Raw genomic sequence first — 17,366 nt, forward strand, 5'->3', positions numbered from 1 at the left:
AAACCTCTGCCTTCCCCCTTTCTGTCCTCTGTCATTTTTTTTTATTGTTAAAGAGTGCCAGCCTGATGCTTCTTGCGCACTGTGGAAGCCGTTTCAGAAATTTCATTGTGCCTGCTGCCCTCCCGTGTGGAAGCAGGGAAAAACCTAGACTGGAAGGGACCTCTTGGAAGTCATCTTAACCCACCTACAACTGACAGCAGAGGTTTGGCTTAGGTTACCCATTGGCCCAAAAAGACAAGTCCCAAATTACTTCCAGCAAGAGTGATTCCACTACTCCACTTCTCTGGACAACCTCTTCTAATGTTTCATTGTTCTCACAGTGAAGAACTTTCTCATATAGACTGGTGAAATTTCCTTTTGAAGCAACCGATGCCCATTCCTTCTTGTCCTGTCACTGTGTCCTTGTGAAAAGAGTACCTCCGTCTTCTCTATAACTACTTTTTAGGTATTGAGAGAATGTGGTTAGACTCCCCTCTGCCTCCTCTCTTCTTTAGGTTGAGCAAACTGAATTCCTTCAACCTTTCAATGTGCGTCAAGGTCTCTAGCCCTCTAATCAACTTGGTGGCCCTTCACCGGACCATGTCCAATATTTCAATGTCTCTTTTGAAGTGGGGGTCCAAATCTAGACACATTATTCCAAGTGTGACCTAACAAATGCCAAATGAAATAGTGTCAATCTTTCACCTGTTGGTTTTACTTTAGTTGATGCAGTCAAGGCCCCAGGTTGGTTTCATTGCTGCAAGGATGCACACCCGGTCCAGTCAGTCCCTGGCCTGCACTGCTGCAAATACAAGATGTTACAATTATCTTTGTTAAACCTCATTCAATTAGTGTCGGCCCAGTCTACCAGCCTGTTGAGATCTCTGTATGGTGTAGTGTATAATATATACCTTGTTGTGTCTTACTCTGCTCTTTCTCCCAGAGTGTGAAGCAGAACTGTGTGCATCAATGAAGGTATGGACCCATGCTGGTTTTGCACAATAGCATATAATAACAAATAATAAGAAATAATAACAATAATAATAGTAATAATAAATTATTTAATAATTAAATTATGTCAATCTTATTTATTCTTATTGGTTGTTATTTGTTTATTATTATTTGTTATTATTTGTTTTCTGTTTTGTTCCCTGTTCCTTTACTGGTTATCAATAATGTTGTATTTGCCTTTTTGACCACCACTGCAGCTGACGGGATGTTTTCACAAAACTGTCCATGGTGATTCTGAGATCTGTTTCCTCAACTGCAACAGCTAATTCAGACCCAGCAGTGTATTTGAATAACAAGAGGGCGTTTTCTTCTCCGTACATATTCCTTTGAATTTATCAACACTGGATATCATCTATTATTTTATTGCCTAGTTTTTCAGCTTTGAGAAACAACTGAAATAATAGGAAATGGTATTGTTAAACAAAAACAAGTGTTCAGTATTTCTCACTATGCAAGAAGCAGAAGCCATCAAAAGAAGTTGCGAAATTTTCAAAACATAAGGAAATACATTTCTTTCTACACTATTTTAGATGCTGAAAGTATGTAAGATTTCAATATAAATTTGAAAAATATATTTAAAAGTGCTCTCTCAAGACTAACTAAATACAACACAGTCCAGGCTCAGCAAGTGCCAAACACAATGATTACTAAAATTTCTTTACTTGACTGATTCTTAATTATTTTCTTTCACCATGAGTATCTGTTGTTAGCTATTGTCAAAGGTAGAGTACTGGATTGTATGTTGTGATCTAGCACAGCCATTTAATGTTACAGTCCTGCAGAAAACCTTCATCAACTGCTCAGTCCATCTTAGATTGAAATTTCCCAAATAATTCTTTAACATCTACTTTCTTTTGTTGCTAAAGGCCCTCAGGAAACAAAATGTTGTTCTTAAGTGTGAAACATAGCCCTAGAAAACTGATGAATAGCATGTAACCTATTTTGAAGGAAATCATGGTGAGAAAATTCATTGCAAACAACCAAATGAATGTGCACAGAACCGTGTTGGAAAGATTCATCAGGAGCTGCTCATGTGCAAGCATTTCTAAGCGCAGTAGTGATCAGGATATGTATAAGAAGCAAACTCTTCCAAACTCACTGAAATTTGAGATGAAGACTACATATTGACAGATTTTTTTCCATAAACACTGGGTAGAGTCCACAGACTTTATTCCCAGTCAGTCCTGGGATGTCGAGTGAAGAGTACTTCTGGTTTGGGGTTGAGATATTCTCTCCCTCCTGTGTCCTTTTCTGCTTTTAGGAAAGAGGGTGGAGATGAGATCAAGCGCTTTAAACTTGTACTGCCACTGAAGGAAGAGACCCTGTCCTCCTTCCACCCCATTGCTTTATTCCCTTGCCTGCGTTCTCTCTGATGTTGCCACAAGTGTTCCTAGAAGGAACCGGCCTGGGTTAAACCCACGGAGGCAGACACATTATCAGAGAGATCCAGGACTACATTTGGCATCAGCATCTGTTCATGCCAGCTTAAAGTGTTAACACTATAGCTTAAACAAGCTTTATTTGCTAATATTTGCAACTTCAGTGAGCAGCTTTTACACTGCCAAATGGCTGTATAACATGGTAATCACACATATCTGCGCCAGAACTAGTCCCTTGAATTGCTACTGAATGTCTAAGCCTGTTAATTTTTGGTCTTCTTTTCCCACATTTGATAGAGAAATAAAAAAAAAAAAATGTGTCTTTAACAGTAGAGCCTGTAAGACCTCAAAAAGTAGTATATAAGAGGTTAATTTCTGATTTTTCCTCCGTGGAGTTGCTTGAATGTTCCCCATTGAGCTACTTGTTAGTGTAAAAGTCAGTTTCTTACTAAATAAAATGGTATCAGTAAGTGCTTGTTAGCTGAAGAGCTGGTCTGTAACTGCACATTTAAGTTAATTTTAGCAACTATTCAGACAAATTCTCACCTCCTCCCCTTCACAGATATGTTCTAATTCCCTAGGAAAAAGGCAGAAAAAAAGCCTGAAAAGGATGTTTCCAATTAGTGTGGCTTTATATTCTGTCTCTCTCTGCCAGGTAATTGAATAAAATGTGATACATTCTTTTGATCTTTGTGGAGATGGTGTAGGCTGTAGATATTGTTTCGTTACACAGTTCATGTTGACATAGATAGCATTACGCAACTTAGAGCTTCTTTGGCACAGCTCTGGAATCAAGTGTTCAGCAGTGATTAATGACCAAGAATACACAGACCTACTGTTGAGTCTAGGATCTCTCTGATCTCTGCTCCTGTTCTTTCTCTCAATTCCAGCATAAGTTTATGCGGCTTCTGTGAACACATCATTTCTGGTGACTTTTCATACAGCCTGTACTGCCAGCAGTTAGCATAGTGGTAGCGTAGAGCTAACGATCATTAAAATCTCAGTTGTCTTAATTCTTGCTTATTATATCTTTGATGCCCTTTCTCTGCCTTGCAATTTTTTATTTAGTGTTTAATATAGAAAAGGCTTTTAAACCTGCGCTAGACTTTTTTCCCAGTCCTTACACACTGTACAATCAATTAATACCCTTTGATATGTTATGCCAATTAAGTGATATGTGTGTGAACATAAATATTTAATTGTTAAAGGAGACATCACTTTGTCCTAAAGCTTTAATTAAATTAGATGCTTTTCAGATGATTGCCAAGATGAAACAGTCCATTATGAACATTTGCCACTGCAGGAGATTTCTGCTTATTGAAAGACAAAAGGGTAATTTCATCTAGGATTGTTGCAAACTGTACGAGTCCTTCATACTGATAAGGGAATTCTCCCTGTTTTAACCTTGATATGTACTGTAGTAATGAATTTATGAATCTTTAAAGTCAGTCACATCATTAAAGTGGGGATATGATGTTAGCACTGTCAAGTAAATGATAAGGATGAAAATTTATCTACATAACAGTTAAAGAGATCAGAGTCAGTACCAATTTGTCAATAATTACCATTGCTTTAAAAAGCAAAACTAACATGATAAAAGTAGGCAGCAGTGGGTCTTTTTTGTATAACAACTGGAGTTTGAATATTTCCAATGACACAGTCCTCATATGGCAAACTAAATATCCTTAACACCGGGCTGCTGAGGCACCTAAGCTATAACTCCCATGAGATACCTCCATGGTAATATGGAATCCAAGTGTTTCATTACCAATCCAAAATATTTCTGTTTTGGGGCAAAATGTTCCTGTATTGCTGTTTTGCCTAATTATCTGGATATCTTCCAGAGATCAGAATCCTGTTTTTTGATATGCTGTAGACTCTGTAGTCATGCGTATATCTCCCACAGAAAACACGTCACAGCAGTTTCCTTCAAAATATAGTACAGCTATGCATAATGTATGATAAGACTAGGGAGATGTGCTGTGTGAATCAAAGTTTTAATGTCCTAGTTTTCCAGATATTATTATCTATTCACTGTGTTTTTGAAGGAGCTCTGATTAAGAATCATGTCAGCTGTGACAAGCCATAAAGCCAAGCAAGACTTTCAGTGAGAACCTGAAAAAGACTCTGAACATGCTTTAATATTAAAATCAGTATTGGAGAACCTGGTTCTTATTTTGCCAGGGGGAAGAGGATTGTATCAATAGAATCCCACTTGCTGACAACATGGTGTCGACGAAGATCTTAGGGCAAGGAAATTCAAAGCACAATAGACTTTCTCTTTGTGGTTGACACGGCAGTTCTTACTCAGATGGTTGGTCTGTATTTGCTTCTTTGTATTTGTTGACCAGGTCTCTGAAAGAAAGGATGCAAAAATCCAACCCTCCTTGTCACCTTCGGACATACATGCTAAGTAGCTGAATGCCTGGCTTGACTTATCTGCCTCCTTGCTCTGCAGAGCACACAAATGTCAGCAAGACTGTTTAAATATAAAATAGAAGCTCAGCTTCACATCTGAGTGCAACCCTGTTGTGACATAATTGGAACTGGACCCTCTTGGGTTACCTGAAATATTTCCCTTCCTCAATATCAGACTCTGTTACTTGGAGTCTGCTTTAAAGTTTACGCTAATTGCAGTTCTGACGTAGGCTGCAGCCTTGTGGACATTTCAGCCATTTCAGTTGCTTACTCTCTGGGGTAGACACCTTGAAATAGTCAACAGTGTGTCTGATGCCGAGGTTATGTCTACACAGTGAGGGAAGTTGTATCTAGATTAAAATGGAAGTGAAAATCAAACACTTTGCTGTTTCTGCAGGAATATCGGGAGGGGTTCGCTCAATAATGTGAGATGCTCTTCTGTTTTACTGTAGGGCAAGATGTGATTGCTTAAGCAGTGGTGAGGGTTTTCAGTTGTTCCTTGGGTCTTGTCCAAGGAGACAGCGAAGGAACAGATTTGTGAAAGTGCTTTTAGGGTCCCAGGCATGGAACAAGTCTGAAATTAATTATTTTAGGTACCTGGGCAATTCTGTTGTCATGTTGTTTTCTTTAATGAAAATTGTATTTACTGAGCAGTATATTACTGAGTGTATTTATTGAACAATAAACAAAATTTATTTGATAATCTCAGTATTTTTATAGTTGACGGTAACTGCAAAAAAGAGAGCAGTGCAAAACTGTTTTACATACTATGAGCGACTGAAAATTTATTATGTTTTATTTAAGAATTTTAAGTATCATTAAAGCAGTAAGTTAGAGAAGGTGCTGTTTGGCTGAATGCTTTACCATCTACTAGCAAGGCAGCTCATAAATCTCTTAAAAAAATCATTTGAAAACTTAATACAGGGAATGAGTGCTTACTGGGTTCTGGGTGTTTATTGTTCACTTTTCTAGGTATTTTGTTTTGCTTTACTGGGGACAGTAAAAGGAGAAAAGGACGGGTGTGAGCGCAGGAGCATGCGGGTCAGCATGAAGGTCAGATTGAGAAAGTGGGAAGAAATCAGACCAGTGAGGGGGAAATGCATAGGTTTTCTTATAGAAGTGAGCAGAGAGTCAGCGTGGTGCCTGCATAAGCAGTAAGGGAAGCGTGTGCATTTTAAACGCATTCAAGGCTGACTTTTCAGTCCGAAGTTATTGCAGTTTTGCTTACATTGGCTGAAGGGAGGAAAGTTAACAAGTCACAAGACAGGCTGCAATAACATAATTGATCTTTTTTTTCTGGAAAATTGTCCTGATTTTGAGTGGGATCAACTTTATGCTTTTGGATCTACTGAAGCTGAGAGTACTGGCTATCTAAGTTCCAGCCCAGAAGAGGATGGATGAATGGACAGACCAGTTGCTCCTCTGGCCGCACTGGATCTCAGTGGCTGCCACCACCGAGTTGCAGCCTGGGCAGAAGGGCTTGGCAACCAGAGGGCTGGGAGCTGCTCCGAGGGCGCTCCTGTTTGGGCAAGGGGAAAGGGAGCCCTTGGGGGAGACAGGAGAGAGAGTGCTGGAGAACATTGCAGTGGGAGGTGCCTACAAAATAAAGAAGCAGACCCATGCGGAGGGAGGGATCAGGAAAAGCTGGCACTGCTTAATGCCCTGTTTCTCACTGGAAAGGGTGGGCTGGCCCATCTCCGGCAGAGATGCCGGCCTATCTCTGTCCTTGCCGGCACATCTCCATCCTTGCCAAGCAGAGCTGAGGCAGAATTGACAAAAGCAAGACAGTCAAGGAAAACCTGCTCTTCGTCTCCTGCCAGTTTCCCGTCCTCCTGCTGCCCTTGCCCATGCCTGCCCTCGCTAATGGCAGTAAGGCTGGAGGGTAAGGCATGAGGTGAAACTCACATATCAACATCACCGTGTGGCTGATTTTGTCAGGGAAATTGTGTGCAATGGGACCTGGGCTGGGCAAGGGCAACTTGAGCAGACTCTGAATATAAGTGTAGACAGGACCACATGTGACAGTCTGCGGAGAAGATTGTCCAAGGCCAACAAAATGCCCTTAGCTTGGATATCTGTTTGACAGCTGTTAACTGAGATAGCCACCTTCAAAGAGTTTGCCTGCCCATAGCATGTGAAAGGCTGCATTGGAGCTGCAGTGGGGTTGCTTTTGATGCCTTCTGCCAACGGAGGGGAAGGCAAAGTGCGCTCTCTGTTGGGTGCCATTTTGCCTTCCCTCTGCCCGCGTCCTCATTCCTCTCCTTGATGAAGATGATCAGTAAAACACCATCAGGGTTAGGCAATGGGAGTGTCAAAGTTGGTGCGAATGCAGTGAGCTGTACTTACTGGCTTCAGACTGACTGAAAATGCTGCTACCCAGGGGAAATTCTGCACAGGAATGGCCCATGCCCTTCTCCTCATGCCGCATTGTCCTGGGGCTGCACAAAATAGCACAAGCATGTATACACTGCATTTAGCTGGTTGCAGAATTTAATGCCAACCATCCTGCACTGTATGGCTGTGAAATGTGGGAAAAGCACAACGTTTGCCGTGTTTTAAGAAAAACACCCTTTACATTGGAACCTGCTGAAACAAGTGACTTCTGTGAGAATGGGCTTGTGATCCCTAAAGCAGTCATGCATACACGCATAGAGAATTGGAGTAACCCCAATAAAATCAAGAATACAACTCTGAGGAGAGAGGATATTTAGTTTGTATAAACGTTATCCTTGCACATGCAGATTGGTGCCAATTTACAACACTGATGGGGTTTTGTGCATACAGTCTTTGCAAATAACTTCATATGCAAGCTCTTTGTTTGCAAATTTGGAAGTGAGCCGAAAATTAAGCCTTAAGGAAATTTTTTCATAGCTAAGTACTAAAAGCTGTCTGATGCCCTGTGTAATGCAATGAAGAAGCTCACGCAGAACATTGATCTGCACTGACAGTATTTTTTTATGATAACCTCTATACTGCCCTGTGATTCAGTATGATGTGGGTGAGATGTTTGTGCTAGTACACAGGAAACCCTTGAACATAGAAATGAGTACTTACTAAAATAGATCACGTTCCCAAGGGGGAAACAGCAAAATGACATGAGATTCTTAGAATAAGGAATAACTAAAATTGCCCAATTATTTAAACTGAGGTATTTTTCTATCAATATAAGATCTTGCTGAGCTTCCAGAGCATAATTTAGAATAGGCATTGTGCCTGCAGTTCACAATATAAATATTTTATATGATCTCTCACACTGTTAGAATAATAGAGGTAGTGTTATTTAATCCACTCCTGGCAAAGCAGATGCTTGCCAGAATGCATAAAGCACTCAAGGAACTGTTTTTGTTGTAGTTGAAACTAGTTGGTAGAATGATTTATCTGAAGTTAGATTCCTTGTTGTGGAAGTGGATTTGATGATGCTTGTGAGACGCTATTTAAGGTTGTGTTGAAGGCTCATAAAAAAATACGTAGTCGATGGAAGTGTTGTTAACAACAGAAGGATGAAAAAAGCCTCCCTAAACGGTAAGCAGGTAAGGCAAGAGTCTTGGCTGAGTAGGAGAGCAGGGAAGGGGCTGGGAGAGACTCCATGTCTGTGAATTCTTTGAGTTGGACTTAGCAGAAATTGTGACCGCAAATAAGTGGAGTTGAATACACCTTTTAAAAAGCAGTTGCAAGCATAGGAATATAAAGCCTTAGCAGAGAACATGCAACTGGTGTGATCTCTGCATAGTGGTCTCAGAAAGTGTGTTGCAACCCAAAAGGGATGGAGAAGTTCAAAGTTTAATAAATCTTTTCCTAAAAATACCACCTTTGGAGTGTATTTTAATACCTCTCATGTGACAGTCATTGTCTCTTATTCTTTACCTGCAGCACATGTTTCAGTTGCCTATAGCTGATATACTCTGACTACAGTCCTTGGGTCTGATGTGGGTATTTGGGTGTCATAGGAGTTAGGGTAGGTAGTCCAAATACTCCTTCTCTAGCTTCCATTTATGAAAAGTGGAGGGGAGATGAATGTTGATTGCTAAGCACTATAATTTTGCACACTTGACCCAGGGTTGAGCAATCAGAATGGCACTGTTGCTAAAATCCTATGGAAAACATTTGATGCTGTGCCCTTTTCCCCGAGGCGATTGTGCCTAAAGCTATTATGCATAGAGAATGATAAAAAAAATGACCATTTGTTGTGTGCATTTGTTATGTGATATACTATGTCATTCAGCACTCTTCTGTTTTTTTACATTTTTTCTTTCGTGCTTATTGTAGCTTTTATTAATGTGTTTGATAACATGGCATCAGCTGCAAGGCAGAAATGTTTACTCTGCTGGGGTTTTGTTAAACTTTTCAGTATAGATTAAAAAACTTCAGCAGCCCCTGGATGGATAGGCTTGAGTTGGAAATTTATGGGCGAGCAACAAATATTATAATGCAGATGAGCCAGACGGGAGAAAGGGAAATTTATAATAAGGAACTCCTCTGGCAGTATTAATCTGCCTCATGTAGACTGCGTGATGAATCATCCCACATCGCCACAAGGACTGCCGCTGCTGCTGAGCTCTGTCAGCAAGTGGGACAATAAAAAGTGTGCGTGGAAGGGTGGGGTGGAGGGCACGTGCGAGGGATTAGGAAAGGGACAAAGAAAGAACAGCTATTTAAAACTGGACATCTCAACCCTGGCCAGTAGTTCGTGTTATATATATTTCATCCAATTTATTGGGTAAATCATTTCATATGCTCCATGAAATGCAATTTGCTTCCATGGCCAAGCATGACAAAGGTTTCACAGAATTGCAGCTGGCAAAGAGCTCTTCTAGGATAGTTAATTCAGGGCCTGTGAGATTGCTGAGGCGTCTTGTCAGAACATTAAATAATCACACAATGTCATGAGGGAATATCTATTTAAGAGCCCAATTTCTCAAGGGTCTGAGTACCTGTTACAATGTGCCGAGAACCCTTAATTCCCACCGACAAGAGCGGCAGCTAAGGGTGTTCCCAGCAGGCATTTAATAGAATTGTGCCCTTACTTCATTTGGCTGGGGTAAGCCCAGGCCAGCCAGGTGGAGCGACAGTAATCAAACAAGACAAGATAATGACAAATAGGGTTACATCCCAGCAGGAATGTTATTACTTGCAGATGAAGGAACATAGCCCGGTGTGAAGCCCCTGTAAAAATTAGGGCCAGATTTAAGGGTGCACTCTTAGGGGTTAAATTTGTGCCTTTGAGAAAGATCCGCCTGCACTCGCCCCATGCAAAAGATCTGTAAAAGGCAACACGAATCCTTTATCAGCCCAGACTGTCATCCTGTGGGAACAAGTGACAGAGCTCCCATCTGTGGTTCGGTCCAAAGTACTTCAGTGACTTAGACAGCCTCATGAGGGCTGTCTGCCTTACAAAGGTAGACGGCATTTCTTCCAGTGTTTGGGAAGCATAAAGCTCGAGTAGAGTAATTTCAGGGAAATTTGGGTGCTGAAGTTCCTTGAGCAGCATTCTTGGTGTGACTCAAGAGACAGAACAAAATTTGAAGTGGACAGATGGAGACTTATCACTAAGACTTTTTCCCTTCTTAAATACCTACAGCTTTATAAAGGAGAAGAATGTTAGATGCAATCAGAAGAGAACAGACATTGTAATTTGGCTTATGATACTTCTCTTAGGCAGAGATGAAGGTAGAAATGGTGTTCTTTTTTTTGGTATGAAGAAGCATTACAAAAGGAGTAAATGAGAAAGGAGCATGGCATTATGTTAAGCACTTTTGGGAGACTGAAAAGTTAAAATCAATCTCTGTGTTGTCAGGCTCTTAAGTGAGGAATGATGCATTAGACTACCTGATTTTATTTGATTTGTTGGGAAACCAGAGCTGCTGTGCTGTTTCTTGAATGGAATTACAGGCTTCATTTGAAGAGAGATGCAAAGCGCACACATCATTCTGGAAGAGATCAACATAAGCGTTTTCTATATCATGAGTAATGTTTACTGGAAGAAATCAAATTACTGTTACACAGACCATCTGTTTTCTGTGCATGCAATCATGTAAGTGTTTTAGGACAAGCCATCCTATTTAATCAATTGTAAATCTCTTATGGGAAGGCACTGTTTTCTGTGATAAAATCTATTTTTATGAAAAATGTAAGAGTTTTAAATACTGGTTTCTTCTGCATGAATATAGTGTACATATTGTTCATAACATGAAGCGTAGGGGTGTACAGCATTAGTTATTATCTGTCAAGAACTTAATTTTAGAGCTTTTTGGGTAACCATTTTTGGATATTTGTTGAATCTGCAGCTCATTGGTGTTCAACTATTATAGCAAATAACATAATGAGTAATACGGTCCATTTATATCCTGGGAAGTTGCTTCCTACCTAGATTTGGTAAATATATTATATAGGGTCTCTATTTTGTAGCATGCCTACCATGATAAAAGTGAATACTGGGGAAGATGATTATCCGTTGTCTAAATGCTTACACTTGGAAAGGGCTAAGAAAAAAAGGCATGGCTTGTTGGAAAATGACCCTGTGGAATGACATTAGAAAAACTTGAATTTATGGTGCAAGAAGTCAACAACAGAGTATGAGATTTACTTCATGTTTAAGGGTAGCACATTCATGGGTGTACATGGTCCTCTTCATTTTAGTGGATGCATAATTGAGCCTGCCTTTTTTTTATCACTTCTGTCAGCTTCCCTGATTTGTATATTGTCTTCAGGTGCACACAGGTTGCTCTTGAATTCAGGGGAAGCTAAAGATCTGCATCTTAAATAAAGTCTCCTCTGATTTCAAAAGAAGCTGGGTGCGCGCAATACCAGAAGTTGCACTGTATTGTATCAAATGCTCCTGAAATAAAAGAAAGGAACAAGAACTGTAAGTAACACAATTGGAAATTCCCTGAGAAGGTTGGCTGTCCTTCTCAATGAGGTCAGCAAGCCTGAATTTCATTTGTTCACACACTTTCAAATCAATAGTATTTTGTCTGAATAATTAGCTGCTTACTCGGGCTTGAAAAGTGTATGGTGCTAAATTCTAGCTTTTTCTTGGGTAAACATGAAGAGGCAAAGAGAGAGAAACAGATGGACTATGCATCTGGAAAAATGATAGTGCTTACACTCTGGTGCCATCCCACGGTACAGTGGAAGCTTTCTGCCGAGGGAAATGTCAGGTGAAATGAAAGTCCATTTTGAAGGCTGGACATCTCCATGTCTTACCTATTCCCACTTATTATAGTGTAACTTGTGAACTTCCAGTATGTGGCACAGGGAAAGCTGCCTACCAAACTGTGCTAATTAATCCTAGCACCTACCTAGACTTGGAGCTTACCTAGATCAGTCAAGAATCTGGTGAGAACTAGGTCATCAGTTAATCTTCTTTTATCAGTCTGCATTAATTCAGTAAAAGAAAAAAAAGCAGTACAAAGCAAAAGGCTTACAAAATCATATAGGTAATAGAGAGAGAAATATAAAGCATAAAAATGCAATTAGTAGTGGTCTAACAGTTTCACCCCATTCACAGTATTTTCTATTCAAATTCAGTGTCTCCTCTTTCAGAGAAGTATTAAATACAAGATAAATTGTTGCTTTTTTTTTTTCTTTTTGGGGGGGTGGTTCTTTTTACTTCCACTCTTCTTTTATTCAGAGGGAAGAAAACTGCGGTCAAATTGAGTATTTCGGAAAATCACAGAATCGTGTTGGTTAGAACAGACCTCTGAAGGGCATCAACAATGTCCTAGTCCAAGTGAGAGAAACGTTGCTCAGGGCCTTGTTCAGTTGAGTCTGGAGTACCTGTAAGGATGGAGATTCTCCAGCCTTTCCCAGCTACCTGTTCCTCAGTCTTCTTGTAACCGATGATTTTTCCCTAGAAGCTCATCTGGTTGCTCCCCATGTCCCTCACCCGCTTCAAGCCCCGTTAAGGTCTGGCTTCCCCAGTTTCTTCCAAGCAGGTCAGAACAAGGAAGTTCTGCCCCACTCCCAAGTAACCCCTTCATCCTCTATTTGTCCACACTGCCCATCTGCTGTGCCTGCATGACTTTCCATGTGGTGAGCTGGGAAGTCCCTGTGCTCCGGGGAGGCTGTCCTCGGCAAGCAGCTTGCTTTTCTGGGCCCCTTTGCTGTCTTGGTTTTCAGGAGACACTTTTCAGTTTGAGCTGTCAAAAACATTGATGCAAATGTTGGGCTTAGATTTTTCAAGTCGTCCTTCTTACTTCCCACTCTTCCATCGTCACATCCCCAAATCTTTTTCAGCAAGGTACAGCAGTGTAATCTGAGGGATATGAAAACATTGTATTTCCACAAGGTTTTATTTTTTAGCATGATTTTTCATTTGTATGTGAGTAAATTTACTACAGGTGGTGGTTTTTTAGTGTTTGTTTAGAAGTTGCCAAGTATTTAGACTCTTTTTTTGGGAAATTTTTTTTTCAGCCGGAACTTTGGAGCAGTCACCATGAGTTCCCTAACAGCTTCAGTAGAATAGGCATGATGTTTTCCAGTTGTATGGTCTGTTTTTATCCAAGAAAGATACATTGAAGTATTTACAATTGTCATAGAAGATATTGGACTAGTTCTAAGAACAGTAAATGCTAACATTGCTGCTTGGAAATTATCATATTATTATTATTATTAAGAAATAATTCAGCGAAATGACTTCATTTACTTAGTGGTAAAGAGGGTAGTAAACTATGAATTACTGTTGGTTGTCATAGTTACAGTATATTTTGATATAGTAGTTGTGTTCATCTAAACAGTAATAAAATTATTTCCTCAATGAGCAATTATAATGACTATTTTAAAATAAAAGTACAGGACTCCTGACTCCATTTTAAGTGGAGTAAGTAGAGAATACTGCTGTTTATTTTCAGAACTTCCTGTGTCTGCAGTGCTGATTACACTGAAGTGGGGATCAATGAGAAGGTGCCATATAGGAGACTTTATTTATAGTAGCTTTATAACGGATCTAAAGTGAGACGGTAGATTTCTATACCCATGACCTTTAATAGAAAAATCTCTGAAGAGAAGTTTCCAATTTCACCTCCAAAGTTACTCCTAGTGAAAGTCCTTTGTATTTTAGGCTTTGCGAGGATATTAAAATAGTTACCCATTCTTGGTTGGTTTCTTTTTTTTTTTTTTTCCTAAATTATTACAGTCTCTTGACTATTTGGTAGACATATCAGAAAATTATTCAAAGCTAGACATTTGCCCATTTCTGCTTTTAATAGGGTTCTTAAGTGTAGTATGCTTGGGGGTTTGCATGTTTGCTTTTTTGCACCCATGGCAGCTCAGTGGTCGTAGAGAATGTGATTTGTGTGTGTGTGTTCCGAATTCTCCTCTTCCACTTCTCTACCAGATGCACCAATTTCCTGAAGGAAATGGAACAGAAAAGTGTCATAGGTGATTATCATACTTGACTTTGAACTGGTCTCCTATAGATCACTTGGTGGTACAGGGAGGAAAAGAGGGAAACAGAAATGCCTGGTCACCATTCTGAAATCTGTTTAGGTCTGACCAGCTCATCCTTAAATAGGAAAAGACTATAGGTATTCAAAAAACCCACAAAACCAATGAATGATCTCTAAGGAAGACATTCTGGAGTGAAAAACAAATAGAAAAGATAATTTAGAGAAGGTCTAGGAAAGAGAATATGTGTATAATGTTGGGTTGAATGAACATTTCAGAAAGGATCATGGTCATTGCTGTAGTACCTGAACAGTCGAATGGAAACTTTAAAAATAAATACATTTAACACGGATGAAAGAAAAACTTACTCGAAATGTGCTCAGTTAACTAGTAGAATTGATAGATATAAGATACTATTGAGTAAAACACTGGAAGCTCTCTCCCACGTATTATTTCTCTACAACTAAATAGGGCAGCATAAAAGATTCTGGCACTTACTGAGCAATGATCCCCCCCAGGCTGCTTGTTTGGAAACCATCTCTTGGGATTTTTATTCCTCAATATTGGCTACTGTTGAAGTCAGGAAGTAGGAACTACTTGAATTATAGTATGATTTGAAATGATTTTTTCAGTGCCTTCATGTGCCACATTTGATCTCTATCTCCTCTCTGTCACAGGAAACCATCTAACACCCAGAGCAAGAAACATAAATTCACTTGGCTGTCCCATAGCTCTAAGGGACCTGATGCATGAATGGACTAGAGAAAGGAAAGAGAGAAAAACTCCAAAGACCTACAGGTCATCTTGCTGGCAGGGTGAGTAAATGTCCCGGCATCTCAGTCTTGTGTTGTCAGGTACACAATGAGTGATTCTGCTTTAAGCATTGCCTCAGAAATTTCCTCTCCAGTAATTGTTGAGAAAAAGATGGTAAAAACGTCTCCTGTTCCCAGGTTTCTGACACTGGTGCCCCACATGTGTTAGGAAGTACTAAGCCAGACACCTCCTATATTTTTAGTTTAAGCCTTGAACATGGATTTAATAGAATAGGCAGTTCTGTGTCATGGGGGGTTTTTTTATACATGTTGCGCTGTTAAGGCCCTTTTCAAATTGGGTGGGTAAAACAGAAATATTTAACTATTACCAAATCAGTCCAAACTCCTCATGATTCAAAAAGAGATCCAAAAGAGGAAAGAAAGGAAGAAAACACATTTTCCCAGTGCTGACAGTACTTAGACTCCTACGGTTCTGGACCTGTGTTCCCTGCTTTCCCTAGGCAATTTTTTCTTGCTTAAAAAACACAATGGAAAAATTTACCTAGCAGAGAAGCAAATGTGTAGTCGACTTATGTGATAGTCAGAACCTAATTATACGATCCCCTTTTCTTTCTGGGTTTCCCTGTTACAAAAAGTGGTAGAGGCAGAGACCACAGCAGTGTGTGGAGCATCTCCTCCAGTTCATAGCAGTGTGCCGGGAGGTCTGTCAAGTACCAACAAGCCAATCCAACAGATTCAAGAGTCCCGTGTACAGAGGATGACTTGTTTTTCAAACAGATGACGCAAATCAAAACAGATGACTACCATGGCAGAAAATCCAGAAAAATACCCTGAAGATTACCTTGGAGTCCTCCATCTGGTGGTTTGTGTCTCTACAAAAGACATAATAAAAATGTTGCCCTCCTCCATTGGGATGGCTGGAAGTGCCTCCGAGTGTGTGCTTCCCCACTGTATTTAGTCCTGCCCCTTTCTGCACCCAAAACGTCGGCAGGGCCCGTCTGCTTCTGTCTTCTCTGCCAGGGCAAAAGGCATGAGCTGAGTGAGCAGAGCAAACCCATCTTCTCTGCAACCCAGGCCCAGTAGTCACTTTTATTTTAAAGAGAATATAGGGCAGCTGAATTATGGTTTTAGCTGCGTGGCAGCCCACCTCAGCTAGGAACCTTAAGGCAATTTTCCAGAGCCTGCGACACAGCAGAACTAAACAAAGGGTGCTCCAGAGGACAGGTACTTTCCTGCCAACGGCTCTCTGATACGCAGTGCAATATCTACCAGTATAATAGTGCCTTTACAATTGCCACTACATGATGTGTTTAGTATAATATTAGGCTGTTTTTCTTAGCATACAAGCAATGTTTCGACTTTCGTGAAAGTCTGCTTTTTCCTACTGCACGTGTTTTGAGGGGATCTGTGTAAACACAAAGGCTGTCTGGGCTTTGCCATGACCTCCGTTATAGAAGAAGGGGCATTTTGCTGGTTTTGCTTTTTGTTTTGTTTTGGGTTGGGTTTTTTTGCTTTCAGTAAGTACTGCTCTGAGTGTGCTGAAAGATTATGCTGGTGCACAGGAGTCTTACAGAAATCAGGTTATTCCTTTGCCAACTTTGAACCCGGGGGGCAACAGCAACAACAGCCCTGCTCTCTGTTGCTGGATTCTGGGATCCACAGGGAAAGGTGTTCAGGGGATGGGGAGTCACTTTTCTGTTCTAGCAGCTGCTTCTTGCCTCCTTGTGGAGCAGATACAGCCTGTGGGCACGGGTTTGTCCGTATTTCATAGATAACACAGCATCTTCTTCAACAATGTAATTACACTCTCTTGTTTTAATACAGTAGTGTACATTCTGAACCACCACTTATTTCCCCCTTAGTTCTACTTTATTTTGTACAATATCTGTGAAATGGAGATGGGCTTGATGTGCATTGACACCGTGTTGCCATTAAGTGAGGGCCAGTATGACTGAGAACAATAAAGGTGTTCAGTAAAGGTGTCAACATAGCTGAAAATTAAAATTAATATTATTTTTATTCCAAAACAGTTTCTATGTGTATCGCTTTTGCAATTCACATATAAAATAAAATCATCCTCAAACTCAAATCTTATTGAAGCTTCATGAACATTACTACAGGGAAAATAAAGAATTTGGTGAATGATTAAACGTATAATTAAAGGTTTCACATTTAATCCTGTCACTGCGGTGATTTATGGTTTCCATTATTTTGTCTAAGTAATGTACTTCTTTTTTTTCTTCTGTTTTTTCTTTCCTTCATTGTTGTTAGTGTCTGTAATCTTATTGTAAGGAAATTTATCACAAGGACAACGTTTTTGTCCTCAGCTGCAAGGTACAGAGGAGAATTAAATCAAAACGTAGAAGATGCAGTACACTTCCCACTGCAGTTGGTGGGAAAATTGTGAAGTGTTTACAATATT

At 40.1% G+C, this 17,366-nt stretch overlaps 1 protein-coding gene across 13 annotated transcripts in view; it reads left to right on the forward strand.

Moving 5' to 3' along the window:
- LOC141739324 (poly(rC)-binding protein 3-like) overlaps positions 1–17,366 on the forward strand; it is a 539,898-nt gene that overhangs the window by 94,976 nt on the left and 427,556 nt on the right. For all 13 annotated transcript variants that reach the window (XM_074576357.1, XM_074576359.1, XM_074576355.1 and 10 more), the window contains exon 2: positions 14,849–14,986. The gene's annotated coding sequence lies outside the window, so the exon portion shown is untranslated. The remainder of the gene's footprint in view (positions 1–14,848; positions 14,987–17,366) is intronic.

The sequence above is a fragment of the Larus michahellis genome, chromosome 2 (genome assembly GCF_964199755.1).
Source record: "Larus michahellis chromosome 2, bLarMic1.1, whole genome shotgun sequence".
Lineage (NCBI taxonomy): Eukaryota > Metazoa > Chordata > Aves > Charadriiformes > Laridae > Larus > Larus michahellis.